This window comes from Monodelphis domestica, chromosome 5 (genome assembly GCF_027887165.1).
Source record: "Monodelphis domestica isolate mMonDom1 chromosome 5, mMonDom1.pri, whole genome shotgun sequence".
NCBI lineage: Eukaryota > Metazoa > Chordata > Mammalia > Didelphimorphia > Didelphidae > Monodelphis > Monodelphis domestica.
The window spans coordinates 183,493,893-183,509,471 of record NC_077231.1 but is presented as its reverse complement, the minus strand read 5'-3'; positions in this window follow the sequence as shown (position 1 = coordinate 183,509,471).

Below are 15,579 nucleotides of genomic sequence, written 5' to 3'. Positions count from 1 at the left end.
ATGCAATGGAGTCTTGTCTTATAACAACTTGTACTTCCTTCAAGAGCAATGAAAGGTTTTAAATTCAAGTTCTAGCCTATTTCTCCTGGGGTCGTGTAGATAAATGTTCATTGTATCTTGGTAACCAAACCCCCCAGGTTGAGTGGTCTATGCCACCCCAAACAGGCATGATTCCTTCTTTGGTTTGAATACTTATATAGCTGGTACTAAAGGCTTGAGACTGAGCATCTGTCAAAGTCTCGAATTCAATGGGCTTCATTTCTCCTTGTGTTCTGATATTATGTTTATGAAATCCTGAGGTGTCTTAAGTTTAGGATTTCACAATCTTATGAAATCATGAGATATTTTCTATTTAAAATCTGACTTACAAGTGGTATTTTAGTCACTTAGAGCTACCATTTTTTTCTGCATGTAGATGCTAAAGTATGACTACTATTATAGCAATCAGTTCCATCCATTCATTTATCTCAGTATTTTTTGAGCACATAAGGGACACTGTGAAAGACACACGAGGGGTCTCTGCACCATCAAGAGACAGATCAGATTCTTAGAAGAAATACATTCACATGATACTTTAAATACCAACATAGGAAAATAGGCACAAATAGGTGGTGCAGTGGATAGAATTCTGGGCTTAGAGTTAGAAAGGCTCATCTTACTGAGTTCAAATCTAGCCTCAGACATTTACTTGATGGGTGACACTTGGCAAGTCACTTAATCCTATTTTCTTCAGTTTCATCATCTGTAAAATGAGCTGGAGAAGGAAAGGGCAAAGTGTCGTAGCATCTCTGCCAAGAAAACTCCAGATGAGATCCCAAAGAGTCAGACATCTGAAAATAAATTGAACAACAACAAAATAATATGGGGTTATCACAAACCAAAAGACAACACTATCTATTGGGGAAAGTCCCAAATTGGGAATCAGAAGACCTGGGTTTGAAGTTGAGGCTCTCATGTCTTGCTGACTGCATGATCTCAGAAACATCATTTAATTTCCCTCTGTCTTCTTTTCGTCCTTTCTCAAATGAAGGAATTGGACTCAAGTAAGATCTCTTCCTGTTCTAAATCTAACAACACAGGATCAACCTTATAGGAATTCAATGGAAGAAGACTTTCTTTTTGAAAGAATTTCATCCCTCATGGGATTTATTCACTGGATTACTGAATGGTTCTGGCTGGGTTAGTCTTTGACTCTTACCAGATATTTCACACTATAAAATATTTTATATTTGTTTATATCTTATTTCTATTCTATATCCAGTTTACTATCAAACTTTTACTTTCTCTAGTGAGCAGACTGAATTTCCTTATATTCTTGACAATACTGAGTGATACCACATTTAGTGCTATAATAACCATAGCCTAAAGGCACTGGCTGGCCCTTTGAAATTTTCTTTCTTTCCTTTTTCTGCTAGGGAATTTTAATTGTTTCTTTTTATTTGTAAAGGATGTAAAGGAAGGAATTAAATACCTCTTAAAAGATTTTTCCCCCTTGTGTGCATATTATACTCCTTCTGAGAAAAACCTGAGAAGGACATTTGAACTTACAAACTAGGATGTGATTATTCATACTATAAAGAAGTTCTTTGCTTTTTAAAAGGCTTTCTTTGAATACTGATCTCTTGAACAAATTAATTCTGGTTTATAGATCATTAAATACTTGACAGAAGGACCTATGATGGGTAGGGAGCAGAAGAATCTAAACCTAAAGTGTTAGTAGCCACTGACAATTGTAGAATTGAAGATTAGTTAAATGATATTAAATCACCTCTGTGCATAACAATGAGAACTGGCTCCAACCTTTCTAGTTTGATTACACATTAATTCTCATCACAAATTCTCTTCCTGCTCTCCCTCACAGTTCATCTACGTCTTGAGCTATTGTTATTTGTCCTTTGTTTTCAGAGGACCAATGACATTATGGGGTGATTTCTTCACTGGTGCATGAATTGGATTTGTGAAGCAGGGTTGCACAAAGTTGTGAACCCCACTTTGTCCTCCAGAGTCACAAAACTCTAGTGGCAAGACAAGGGTCAAGACAAGGGTGATGGTGCAGAGTGCAGTGGATGCCCTCTCACCAAGTTCTAAACACTCCACAGTATCTACTTCATCCACCTTTACAGGTGTTGGAATAAATTGACCTCATCTGTCTATTCCACCAGGGCAAGTCTCCACATACTTTGGGTAGTTATCTGTCCACCCCCCCCCCCACTCAGTGATGGGTTTGTGACCCATCGGTTACCCTCAGCTTGGTTTAGCACCTTTGTAGGTATGGTTTACTATGGTGTGACTGCTTCCAATGTTGCCCTTTTTTGGAGCCATAGGTGGATGAAAGGTGTTTGGGTGAAAGGTAGACACCATAGGTGAATGAGCAGTCCTGAAAAGGGCTCATAAATCCTCACACCATGGTGCTAGCCTTCTTTGAATACTCATTGGCTTTGAGCTACTTCATAACCCTGAAGTATAGATGGCTAGAATCTATTGCCTCCCCCTATCTCTAGAATTCCTGGTTCCATGGGATCATCAGGCTGTAGCTGGAAGGGAACTTGGAGGTGATCTAGTCCAACTCTTTCATTTTCAAATGATGAACTGAGGCCAAGAAAGGGTAAATAGTCACTTAAGCCCAAATCAATTCTGAACAAAATCATATAGTGAGTAAAACCTGAAGAAGGATTTGAAACCTAGTCTACTATCCAGTATAGTATCTCAAGCATCACCTCTTACACAAGGTCTTTCTTGATCCTCTAGCTGATAGTGCCCCTCTGAAATCACTTTGAGTTTCCTTTGCATAGAAGTGGTATATATTTATGTATTAGCCTATTGTTTACCTTGAGAGAGTGTAAGCTCCTTGAGGGAAGAAACTGTTTCATTTTTATAAAATTTAATAAGTACTCAGAGCCTAGGAGAATACCAAGTTGAAAGCAGATATTTAACAAATACTTGTAGAATAATTGGTCATTTGAGCTATAAACAAACAAAACAAATGATGTAATCTAAGAATTAAAAGTAGTGAGGTCAACTTTAATTTTTTTAATGGAGGAATCTCTTTACCATTATCCTTGATAAATATTCATTCAACCTATACTTGAAAATTTCCAATATTTAGAAAAATGTCTGTTGGTGGAAAATATTGATTGCTGGAAAGAGTTTTTTTTTAATGCATTTTAACCAAAACTACTGACAAAGAAACCATGTCTGACCGCTTCACCCCATTCCATACACTTCTGTAACTGAGGGAAAGAGAAGTATGTTTTTTATGACTTCTCTAGAAGGGATATTATTCATTTCTATTCCTCATAGTTCATTTATCCTTTAGGGTTTTTTCATTGACATTATTATAGTCATTTTCTTTAGAGTTCTTTTACTTCTACTTCTTTTGCTTCTTGTAGTTCTTGTCATGTCTTAGAATTCTTTGTTTTTCTTAAAATGCAGTTATATTCCTTTACATTTTTAAATACTCCAGAATATCTCAATTAAATTATTTGACACAAAAGTGCTTTTGGCCATTAAATTATGATAGATGGTAAGACATAGAAATGTCTTGTAATTGACTAAAAGAATCAGATACACCTAAATGGATGGCACTGCACAGGAATAGAATGCAATTTGCTGAATCAGATGGGCTTATATGTAACATTTTTGTACTTCAATTTATTTAGCTATTTTCTTATAGATTCTTATCCAGTTGGTTGGCCAGTTTTTTTTTATTACAACAAATTTATTTTTGCTATAAATATGTTGTTCCATAGGGAGCCTTTTTATTTTATACCTTCTTTGAATATACAAAAAGTAATGGAAACAAAGGGTCAAATTGTATGGACAATTTAATCACTTTTTTCAGGGAGTTTACCTCTAGGCAGCTATGCCAATTGTTGACTCATACAGACCCAACTGTCACCTAAATACCTTGGAGTTTTTTGTTGTGGTTTGTTTTTAAAACAACTATTACCAAACCATATTTCCTCTATCCTGGATTATGAATTTGATTTGCCACAAAATGCAAAATGATATTCATGCCAGTGAAATTTTACCTTATTTCTTTTAAATCAGTTATTTCTTTGTGTTGTCTACACAGGGCAGCTAAATGACCTTGTGGATAGAGTTCTGAGCTTGAAAGTACGAATTCAAATATTGTCTTAGGCACTTTCTAGTTGTATTGCAAACATAGCTTCACCATTTGTAAGGTGGGAATAATAATAATATCCTCCAGAGTAGTTGTGAAGATATAGTTAGTATATATAAAGTGCTTTGCAAACTTTATAGTGCTTTATAAGTGCTATTATATGTCTGCCAAAGTAATATTCATTAAGCACAAGTACAATAATTTTGCTTCATAAATGGTGTCTCATTACCCTGTGATTAAATTTTAAATTCATTTAGCATTTAATGTCCTTGACAACATGGCTCCAACCTGCATTATACTTTATTATATTACATATTATTTATATTATATTATATATTATATACTGTAGTAAAGAATAATAAGGGACTATATTTGATTGGTAATTGATAACTAAAGATCAGGCAGTTATCTTCTTTTTGTCTACCCTCACTTCCTCCCTTTTCCTCCCTCTTCAGCCTCTTCAGCTTCCCTCCTCCTTTCTTCTTCCTCTTCTTTCTAAATCACTCAGGATGAGTTTATGAGGTTTCAAATGAAATATTCTTTCTCTTCTTTATCTTAAGTAAGGGGTTTATTTGGGGAAGACAGGAAAGATAGAGAATGGAGATAAGAGGGTTGGGGATTTCCCTAACATCACAATGAGCCTTAGGCTTGGAGGATGTTGGGATATTGTTCAAATTGAGAGAAATGTCTGATAGGTCTGGAGGTTCAGTCACTATCATCAACAGAGTAAGTCAGAGAGATATCTGGACTTTTGTCCTTCTTTCTTCTGCCTTCAAAGTCACAAGAGAGCACCACTTCGTTCTGTTTTCCAGGTTAAAAGATATAGCCCTTCAATTTGTCTGTTCCTTTCCTTCCAACTGCTCTTCCTGGTAACATTCCAAAGAACCTTCATCTGACTGACAGGTCATCAGCCTTTGCTTCTGCCTTTTTCATGCTTCCCAGTTTCTCTCTTCCACAATACTTTATTATATTGATTATACTTTATTCTTCATACATTCTCCAATCAAGCCAACTGGTGTTTTTGCTGTTATTCACACATGACCTTCCATCTCCTATCTCCATGCTTTCACCCTTCCACCCACTTGCTTACAATTCAGGTCCTTATCCCTCTTAGAATTTGTAGTTCTCTTTAGTACCTAGTTCAAGTGGCATCTCACCCTTGAAGTCTTTCCTGATCTTCATAGCTGCAAGTGCCTCTCCTTAAATCATGATTTTTGTATATATTATGCATACGTTTATATATGAACATGTCATTTATTTTCTTCAATAAAATGTAAGCTCTTTCAAGGTTTTCTATCAAATCAAACAATAAACAATCTTAATTTACTTCCTCCCCTTCCTAACTACTTCCCTTTGTTTAAATTCTTTTGTGTGATTTTATGATTTTGAATGTCTTTTGGGAGTCTTTGTATAGTTCTGTGGCTTGTTGTAGTTAGCATAATGCCATTCAAAATAGGAGTATCTGGAGATCTTTACCCTGTTCAGGGTAATTTTCCATTTGAGCTCTTTGACAATGGTAAATATTTTTGGGCAATATACTTCTCCTTATGCTATATGCTCGCTTATATTATCAATTAGCTATAGATATCTCAAAGCATCATTCAAGAAATCTTATATGATTTTAATACATTTATAAGAAACTTGGAGGAGAGTCTGTAAGTTGGTATTTTGCTCTTTTATATATGTAAAAATCTTTTGAAAAATTTAAGAATCTATATAAATATAAATTATTTAAGTTGTTGAATCTTTGGTGGTTCCTCACCATCACAACCTTCCACTGAATTTATTAACTATGCCACATAATTGGTCTCAAAGTTAGAGTGGTATATAAGATTTCTGGATTTTGAGTCTGGAATGCCTGGGATCGAATCCAGTCTCTGATAGCTTACCAGATGTATTGCACTGTATTTGGGGATAATTTGCTCAATAATTACCGAATCAATAAGTGATCTGAGCAATTCTGGGACCTTTGAGGGCATATTTCTGTTCCTCATCCAACATTTCTTCTTGTCTTCTTGTAAAAAAAAAGGCTTCTTCATGTCTTCTTGTAAAAGTCTAGAGAATGTTTAGTGATATAACTTATTTATAGTACCTTTTATAAGGTAAATAAACACATAATAGGCCTATATTTTGAGGGGTTATTTATAGTCTCATATTTTATTAGTGATAGAAGAAGAGGGGGGAGGAGAAGGAGAAGGAGGAGAATAAAGAGAAGGAAGAAGAAGGAGGAGGAGGAGGAGCTGAAGGAGACTAGGCTCATGTCTTTTTAAAAATTTTATTTAGTTGATTTAGAATAAGATTCTTTCCATAAGAAAATATTTTTTCCATAACTTGTTTCCATAAGATGTTTTTCTGTGCAACCATTTCCTACAATTGGGGAATAACTGAACAAATTGTGGTATATAATGGTGATGGAATACTTTGTGCTATAAGAAATAATGAACAGGATGATTTCAGAAAGAGCTGAAAAGACCTACATGAACCAATGTAGAGTGAAATAAGCAGAACCAGAAGAACACTGTATACAGTAACAGAAGTATTGTATAATTATCAACTGTGAAAGACAATTCTGAGGAACTTCTGATGAAGAATGCTATACACCTCCAGAGAAAGAAAAAAGTATTGGAATCAGAATCAGAATGCAGATCAAAGAATATGATTTTTCACTTTAGTTTATTCGTGTTTTTATTTTAGGGATTTGGTTTTATATGAGTATTCTCCCATCACCTCTTCTTATTCTCTTCTACTTCTGTTAAATCTCCATCATTTTTGCCTTTTGTCATGCTCACTTTTTACATGAAAAATTACATCTTTACTATTCTAATTTTTGAAGAGATCTCTTATATTTCCTATTCTGCTTATTTAATAACACCTTAATTCTTCTTGTTATTCTCTGGAATTCTGAATTCATTTGGGCATATATTTCTTTTTCTCTTTTACCTTTTGTTTTCCATCTTTGCTCAGTAATTTGTAAAGCTTCATTAGATTTGCTATCTTGCTCATCTTTTTCTTTGGGATGTTTTTTGTTGCTACCTCCTGTACAATATTGCAAACCTCTGTCCATGGTTCTTCAGATTTTCTATCTACATATCTAATCCTTTACATCTATTCATGACTTTCATTTCATATTCATGGGGAATATTATTTGGGTCATACCTAGATGTTCTGGTGATTTTCCCTATTTTCTTCAATTTCAGTCTGAATTTTATAATTAGAAGCTCATAATCTTAGCCATAGTCAGCTCTAGATTTTGTATTAATTGACTATGAAGAACTTCTCTAACTTTAGTTGTAAAGTATATAATTAAACTGATTTTAATATTGACCATCTGGTAAGGTTCATGAGTAGAACTGCCTTTTTGGTTTTTGAAAAAGAATGCTTGCCATGATCAGTAAGTTGTTTTGACAGTGCCTGAGAAGAAACTGACACAGTCTGAATGCAGATTGAAGCATATACCATTTTCCACTTTATTTCTTCTATGAATTTTTCTCTAGTGTAACTGATATGGGTTTTCTTTCAAAATATGATGACTATGGAAATAGGTATTGCATGATAATACATGCACAACCTATATCATATTACCTGTCATAATGGGGAGGGGGGCAAGGATAAGGGAAAGAGAGAATATGGATCACAAAATGTCAGAAAATGATTATTTAAAATTATATCAATGTTTAAATTTTTTTCAAAATAAATTTAAAAGTTATCTTCACAAAACTTTTAATTTCTTCCTTGCTTCATTTTGTATACCAGGGCCAAATTTGCCTCTTATTCCAATTATATTTTATTTCCTACTTTATAATTCAGTCTTCTTGGACGAATGTGACATTTCTGATGTGATTTCTAAGATGTTGGTCTTTGTAGAACTGAACAATTTTGGTCTCTTTGGCATCAGTGGTTGAAACACAACTTATTATTACCATGATGTTGAATCGTTTGCCTTGGTTTCCAATAGATACCATTCTGTCATTTTTGAGATTATACAATATTGCTTTTCTCACCCTTTTGTTGACTAGGAAGGTTATTCCATTTCTTCTAAGGGATTCTTGGCCCCTGTAGTAAATGTAATGACTATCTGAATTAATTTCATTTATTCCTATCCATTTAAATATACTGACCCCCAAGATGCCAATGTTTAATTTTTCCATCTCCTGTTTGAACACATTCAGCTTGGCTTGGTTCATATAGTTACATTCCATGTTCCAATGCTATATTGATCTTATGGCACTGGACAATTCTTTTCATCACAAGACACATCCATAGCTGAGCTTCCTTTCAGTTGGCTTCATTCTTTTGGGAGCTACTTGGAATTTTCCTCTGTTCTTCTGCAATGGAAAGTTGGATACCTTCTGACCTGAAGGGCTCATATTTGAGTGTCATGTCTTTTATTGTTTTAATACTCTCCGTGGAATTTTCTTGGCAAATAAACTGGAGTCATTTGACATTTCTTTCTCCAGTGGATCACCTATTGTCAGAGTTCTCCACAGTGACCTCTTTGTCTGGACCAGCCCTGTATAGCAGAGCTAACAGTGTTATTGAGCTATACAAGCCCAACTGCCATGACAAGGCAGTGATCCAAGAGGGACTATTTTGGCTTTTTTTTAACCTTTTTTTCCCCTAAGACTCTTTTGTGTTACTGAGCATATAACAAACACTCGATAGTACTTATTTAATAGTATTACTCCCCAGGCATAATAATACTGGTGATAGTAATGATGATGACTATGAAACATGAATTATATTCTTGGAGTTGAATGGGATTAGTACTGTGTATCGCTTCAGACTAGGTCTCCTTGTAGAAAAACAGAGCACGTGGTCTGACTTTGCATATTCTAGACAGTTAATTCATACAAAAAATGGAGCACTGGCCCTGGAGTAAGGAATATCTGAATTAAAATGTGACCTCGGATATATATTGGTTGTATAACCCCAGGAACCCCAGGCAAGTCAATTAACCTCTGTCTGCCTCAGTTTCCTCAACCACAAATAAAAATACAGATAAAAATAGCAAGTCCCTCTCACAATTATTAAAAGAATTAAATGAGAGAGGTTTGTAAGGCATTTACTTCCCTTTTCCCCAGGTGATATGACTCAGTGTATGTCTATCAGAATGAACGGAAAAGGAGAGTTAATTCTGAATATCCTTGGGCATAGATGCTTAATGTTTTTAATGCCTGACTTGGTTTGAAATGTATAGAGAGTCTACTGTGAAAGTTTTTTTTCTTCTAAATATCGAGCAACAACATGGATGGTCGAATTCTTCCAGCAGGCTTATCATTTTACCTTCGTTCCTTTTACGAAAGGTTACTTTTACGAGGACGTGCTGCTCTGCAACCTGCCGCATCTCGAGTCAAAAACAGAGCAGGGAAACAAATGCTTCTTTGTGCAGTCCATTGTGGTCTGTTTTGCTAGGTGACAGTTGTTCCTATTTTGTGTGTTTGTTGCTACTTTAATGAGGATATCAACTTTCATCCAGGGAGACATGTGGGTCACTTGTTAGCGCACTTAAACACACCAAGGCGTTCCACCAGCTGGAAATTTTGACTTCTAGCCGAATTATTTCTGCCCAGCAAATGGCTTTCCTTTTGACATATTTTAATATACTTGCACACTGAGAAGAAGAGTGGGTGAACAGAAAACAGACTGTTTTATTAACCCAGCAGTAACCTTTGAGGTTTCTACATGTCCACTTTTTTTTCTTGCCTTTGTACATAATCCCAAGAGACTGGTACCTGGCTTCCCTTGGAATAACAAAGTCAGTCACAAACCCCCAAACACAATTGTTAACTGAATGCCAACTGTTCCTTCTCATCCTCTATGTATGTTTTTTCAAACTCATACATTAAGAAGCATATCCTTATGGGTGAACTGTAGCCATTCGAGATTGTATTGTTTTCCTATTTTAAATGCTTTAAAAGGTTTATTTTTCAGGGTATGAAATCTCTTTTGTAGAAAGACTTTAATTTTTGTATGTGGATGTCCTACAATGATATCCCCCCTTTCAATTCTACTAAGAGTGGGAAGAAAAAAAATTTACTCACATGACAAGGTCCTGGTGGACTTTGGTTTTTAGCTGAGAGAGCAGGTGCCAGTAAAGGAGAAGGAAGACTGGCACTGCCAAGAAGCCAGAGAACAAGATATATAATCCCATATGGTATTTTCACACCATCCAACATGCCATGGACATTTTCCAGAAGAACCACAAATTCCTCTGATCCAGCTCTCATTCTTCTCCCAAGAATATGGGTATGAGCAGCCATCACTTTCCAGGGGACATATCACACTAATTACCTTTGAAGAGATGTACACTCTAACCAAGATTGAATTTGGACAATGTTGATTCAGCATCACACAGGATTTTAGCATAAATGGTGAAGACAACATGCAGCATCATATGCATGAGCTAGTAGAAAAGATTCCAAAATAAATTACTTCCTTGCTCCTCACTAATTCAGCTCATTTCTATCTATGAATCTTAAAACTTTTAAAAATGAGAGCTTAGTCCCATAACATAGCTTTCAAACTTGGAATCAATAACTCAGTTGTTAACTCAAAATTGTTTTACATTTATTTTCTTTCCTTCTTTTCTTCCTTTCTTTGTCCATCTCTTCTTTAATTTATCCATCTTTTTGTGATGTTTTTGAAAGCACTTCTCCTAAACTTTATTGATATATTCTTTGTTCATTATAGCATCATTTTTAGTGGAATATCCATTTCCATTTCTTTTTGAAAGTCTTCTTTACCAAGAATATTCTTTTACTGAAACTTTACAAAGGTTAGTTTTTTCCTGCCTTCTTCCTTTTCAAGAAAAATTTTTTTTTCTGGGACTATTATGAATTCTCTTAGCCTCTTTCCTCAGAGACAAGTTTTAACGCTTCCTTACAGGTCATTGTTATACCCATTTAATTCTGTAATAACCCTAAGTTTGTTTTCCTCGGGTATAATACCCTAGCACATTTGTGGTCTGTGAAATCATGTGTCCCTTTTCAGGATCTGAGTCTTTCTGTCAGGATTGTGCCACTTTTGGCTATTAACTTCATGTTCCATTAAATGTTTGCTGCACATGTGCAATAGAGCTGATATCACATTGAGTTTTAATCTTGTCTTGTATCCCTAACTTAGTAGCCCCTGCTTCTCAAATAGGCATAGCATCTGAAACTATAACTGCCTGAGAGCATTCTAAGCCTTAGAGACTCATGCTGTGAGGATGACTGTTAAATCAGTCTAAATTCATTTCCTAGACAGTGACTCAAAAATAGTAGGAGTTTAATAAATTTCCAGTGACTGTTACTCTGAAAAGAAGTCGGACTAAAAAGAAAAGGCATTAGGAAGGTACACAATAATACTCAAAAAATACTTCATATCACAAACCATCCATTCTTGCTCATCCTGTAGTTGATGAGGCCAGTTGTCCTCTCCCTCTCTTATTTTTGCCACAGAAGGCTCTGCCTAATATGCTTCAAGGTCTTTCCTTTCTCTCTCTCTCTCTCTCTCTCTCTCTCTCTCTCTCTCTCTCTCTCTCTCTCTCTCTCTCTCTCTCTTTCTCTCTCTCTCTCTCTCTCTCTCTTTCTCTCTCTCTTTTTAAATTTAAAAACCTTACTTTCTGTGTTAGAATCAATACAGGTATTGGTTCTAAGGCAGAAGGGTGGTAATGGTTAGGCAATGGGGGTCAAGTGACTTGCCCAGTGTCACACAGCTAGGAAGTGGCCAAGAACAGGTTTGAACCCAGGACCTCCCATCTTTGGGTCTGGCTCTCAATCCACTGAGCTACCCAGCTGCCCCCTTTCCTTTCTCTTGACCATACAAATGGAGCACATTGGCCATCCCTCGGTTATTCCTTAATCCTCCTATATGTCCACATCATTCTTTTTAAGTCATCCATTTGTTTGATGAAAAGCATGAGAGATCATAAATCGCAAAAGGGGCACTATGTAAAATTCTAGCAATGGTGCTAGAAATCACTCTGAATGTTGATGATGATAATATTTTAGCTGGAAATTATGATTTCATCAGTAGAGTGAGGAATTTCTTTTACTAATGAAGACTGGCCTCTTCTTTATAAACTATAGTCTTAGAGAACTACCTAGAGTGCTGAAAGAATGCCCACATCAACAAAGCAAGTTCATGTCAGATGCAGGACTTTTCTGGTTCTGAAGTCAATTATCTCTTCATTAAATCCAGCATCCTCTCATTTATAATAGTATCTTAAATTAATTTGAATATTTTACAGTTTACAAAAGATTTCATGCCTATTGTCTCCTGAGTCTTATGAATGATTTTGATTTGAATTAATAAATGTAACAATCAATGATTTTTATTAATGCATCAGGTTATTTGCTCAGCAGTCCTATATCACATGCTCACTGTTATGTCAATCAGTCAATAAGCATTTATGAAACATCTTCTATGTGACAGGTACTGTGTTAAGTGCTATAGGGGGTCAACATGTGGACTACCTTTAAAAGAACCTGAAATTTAAATTTGGAAAGATAGCCAGAAATTATTAAGTACTTACCATATGCCAAGCAGTATGTTTATGAAGGTTTTTTTCCCTAGTTTCAGAAACAACATATGAAATATATGAAAAGTTTAGAGAGGAAAAAGAATATAACCAATAAAAAAAAGTGCTCAGCATTTCTATTTGGTAGTACTATTCTTTAAAGTGTCTTCTTATATTTTGTAGGATTCTAATTTTTTTTCTACAGGGGACACAAATTTCATTTACATTAATACCAACCATTTCCCCCCCAAAGAGTTAGGAAACTCTTGCTAACGCCTCTTGAAAACTCAAGTCTTTTGTGAATCAACCCTCTTTGAAAAAAGTGGCCATGTGGGAAAGTTGGCTCACTCTTTAAATTGCATGATCTAAAAGCCTCTCCTTCTCTGGTGAAGTTGGAATGGATATAAAATGAGAATGATAGAAATTGCAAAGTGACAAAACACATGAAGTAGAAAAGAGACACTTTAAAAATTTTAAAGATCACCAGAATTTTGCAATATGTAGCTTTTTAGAAGACAAACCAAGGAGGAAGAATCATGTCTTGTGAACTCTGGGGGATGTGATAAGTTTGGTAACCTGTGCATGAGCACATTTAATGACTAATGTCTGATGAGCCATCAATGAGCCTTCCTCTCCACAGATGTTTATACTCAATTCATCTTAGTTAAAATCATAGACCATAAAGTTGAAGAGACCTTAGGAAGTTTCCTTGTTCCACTGTGTTGACTGACTCAAGTGTCTTATTTACTTGCCACTGGCCAAGGAGGTAATATCCAATGGAACAATCTCATGGCTCAGTAAATTTCCAATGGAAGCAGATTGGTCCCTGCATCCGTGGGAATAAAGATACAGTCACCTCGTCCTTTGTTATTATTCCTCTTGTACGAATACACAGGTCTCAGCTGTGACCTTAAAGTAATCTAGTTCTGCTTTTAGGTAGCTTATTTAGTTTAATTTGATTTTACTTTATTTTAGTATTTTAGTCTAGACTGTGACTAGGCTTTTTCATGTAGGGAGCTCCCTTTGGGAGGAAACTTCCTCTACCAATGTAGATCAGCAACAATTCTGTAACTTTTAGTGTTTTAAAAAATTGTCTTTGGCACTGAGAGGCCACACAATTTGCCCAGGGTCTCACAGTCAATATATGTCAGAAATGAAATGCATTCCCAAGTTGTCATGGCTCTGCAGGCAGCTCTCCATCCACTGCACTCCATGGATAGAGCTCTAAGAGTTTAGTTCTGTGCAGCTATATAATAAAAGAATGGACCAATTTCTTTGGTAATCCATTCTAACATTAAAACTACACATAATTTAGGTATTCTTGTCTATGGTTTACCTTTAATTTTATTCTAGTTTCTTTTATAATAGGCACTTAGAAATGCTTCTTGACTGGAGCAAATATAGGAACTTTCTTTTCAAATTTACTGTCTAGGACACATTCTTCACCAGCTTTAGCCCACAGCAGAGCTCCAAAATATAGTGTACAGATGTGTTATCAATCAACTTTGGTAGTGAGAATTTCTTTACTAAGCATCCCTCTAACCATGAAATCACAGCCTTAGAAGTCCTCCCCACAAAATGAAACAAAAGTGTGATTGTAACATGTTGAAAACAATGAGATGTCATTAACTCATAATTAAATATTCTTTTCTTTCAATCCTTTCAATCCTGTATTTCTTAGCCTATATACACATTATGCTTTCGTTAAAAATGGTAGCATATATAGAATTATAATGGCCAAGACTGGCTTGGCAGAAAAATGATAATCTGTGCCTACCTTCCTTATTTAGAAAGGAAGAAAGGATAGAGGGGATATTAATGTGGAATTTCACATATACTGTTCAACATAGATATGTAGGCATTTGGGTTTTTTTTGCTAATGTGATTTTCTTTTCTTTTCTTTTTTTATTCCTTGTTATAAGGAATCACTCAGTGATTGTTGGGAGAAGTTATAGTCTGAATTAAAGGTGATTTAATTAACTGACAGAAGATCCAACTTTTTCTTCTAAAACTCTTGGTTTGGGGAAGTTCGAACTCCATTAGTTAAAGACAACTGGTTCTTTTCTTCAAGGAACAACTTTTCTTTACCCTTTGGAAAAAAGATAAAATTTGATTAAAAATATTATCACTGCTCAAGAAACAGTCATGGATTGTCTTTCAATCAGATAAAAGGTTGCCTTTGCCAGAGAACTCTCCAACTTATTCTTTCATTACCTGTCCCAACTGATGTGTTCAGTTTGCTTGGAAGAATAATTTCCCATTTACTAGCTAAAGTTTAGCTAGTAATTTTGATACCTTATGATTTAGATTTCAATTACTTATTTAAAAAGTTATGCCATTTTTTTTGCTTTCTCACCATTAAAAATGGGAATTTAAAATAGATATCACTTAGAATTTTTAGCCAAAAGTATATATATGTTTATTCAGATTTCAGATTTTTGGTTTAGTTTAGTTTTAACTACATGAAAGATGAGTTATTCCTTATCTTATATTTTTATTGAATGATTTATTTTCTTCCTAAATACATTTTGCTTGTCCTTCCTTTATAAAATGTCCCCTACTTAATAATTTTTATTGTTCATCAAAATTGAGCTTTATCTTTAAATTCTTAGCCCATCGTCCAAGGTACTCACTATCTTATATCAATTTGATTTTAAAAGAATAATCATTATTTCACTCACCACTATGTATAATTCATAACTAATTAATAATTTGAATGACTATTATTTATTCCAATATGCATAACTAAAGAATCACTCAATAGCTTCCCAGTTTGGGGGTACCTGACTTCATCAATCCATCATTTACTGGTAGGCTCTGAATGGCAACATTCTAGGAAGTGATGGATAGGATCCAAAGTGGGACAACAGTATACACTACCTATCAAAACAAGGTAAATATAATCATTATGGAGAGGCAACAAAACCCAGGACAGAAAATGTTCATACCATACCAC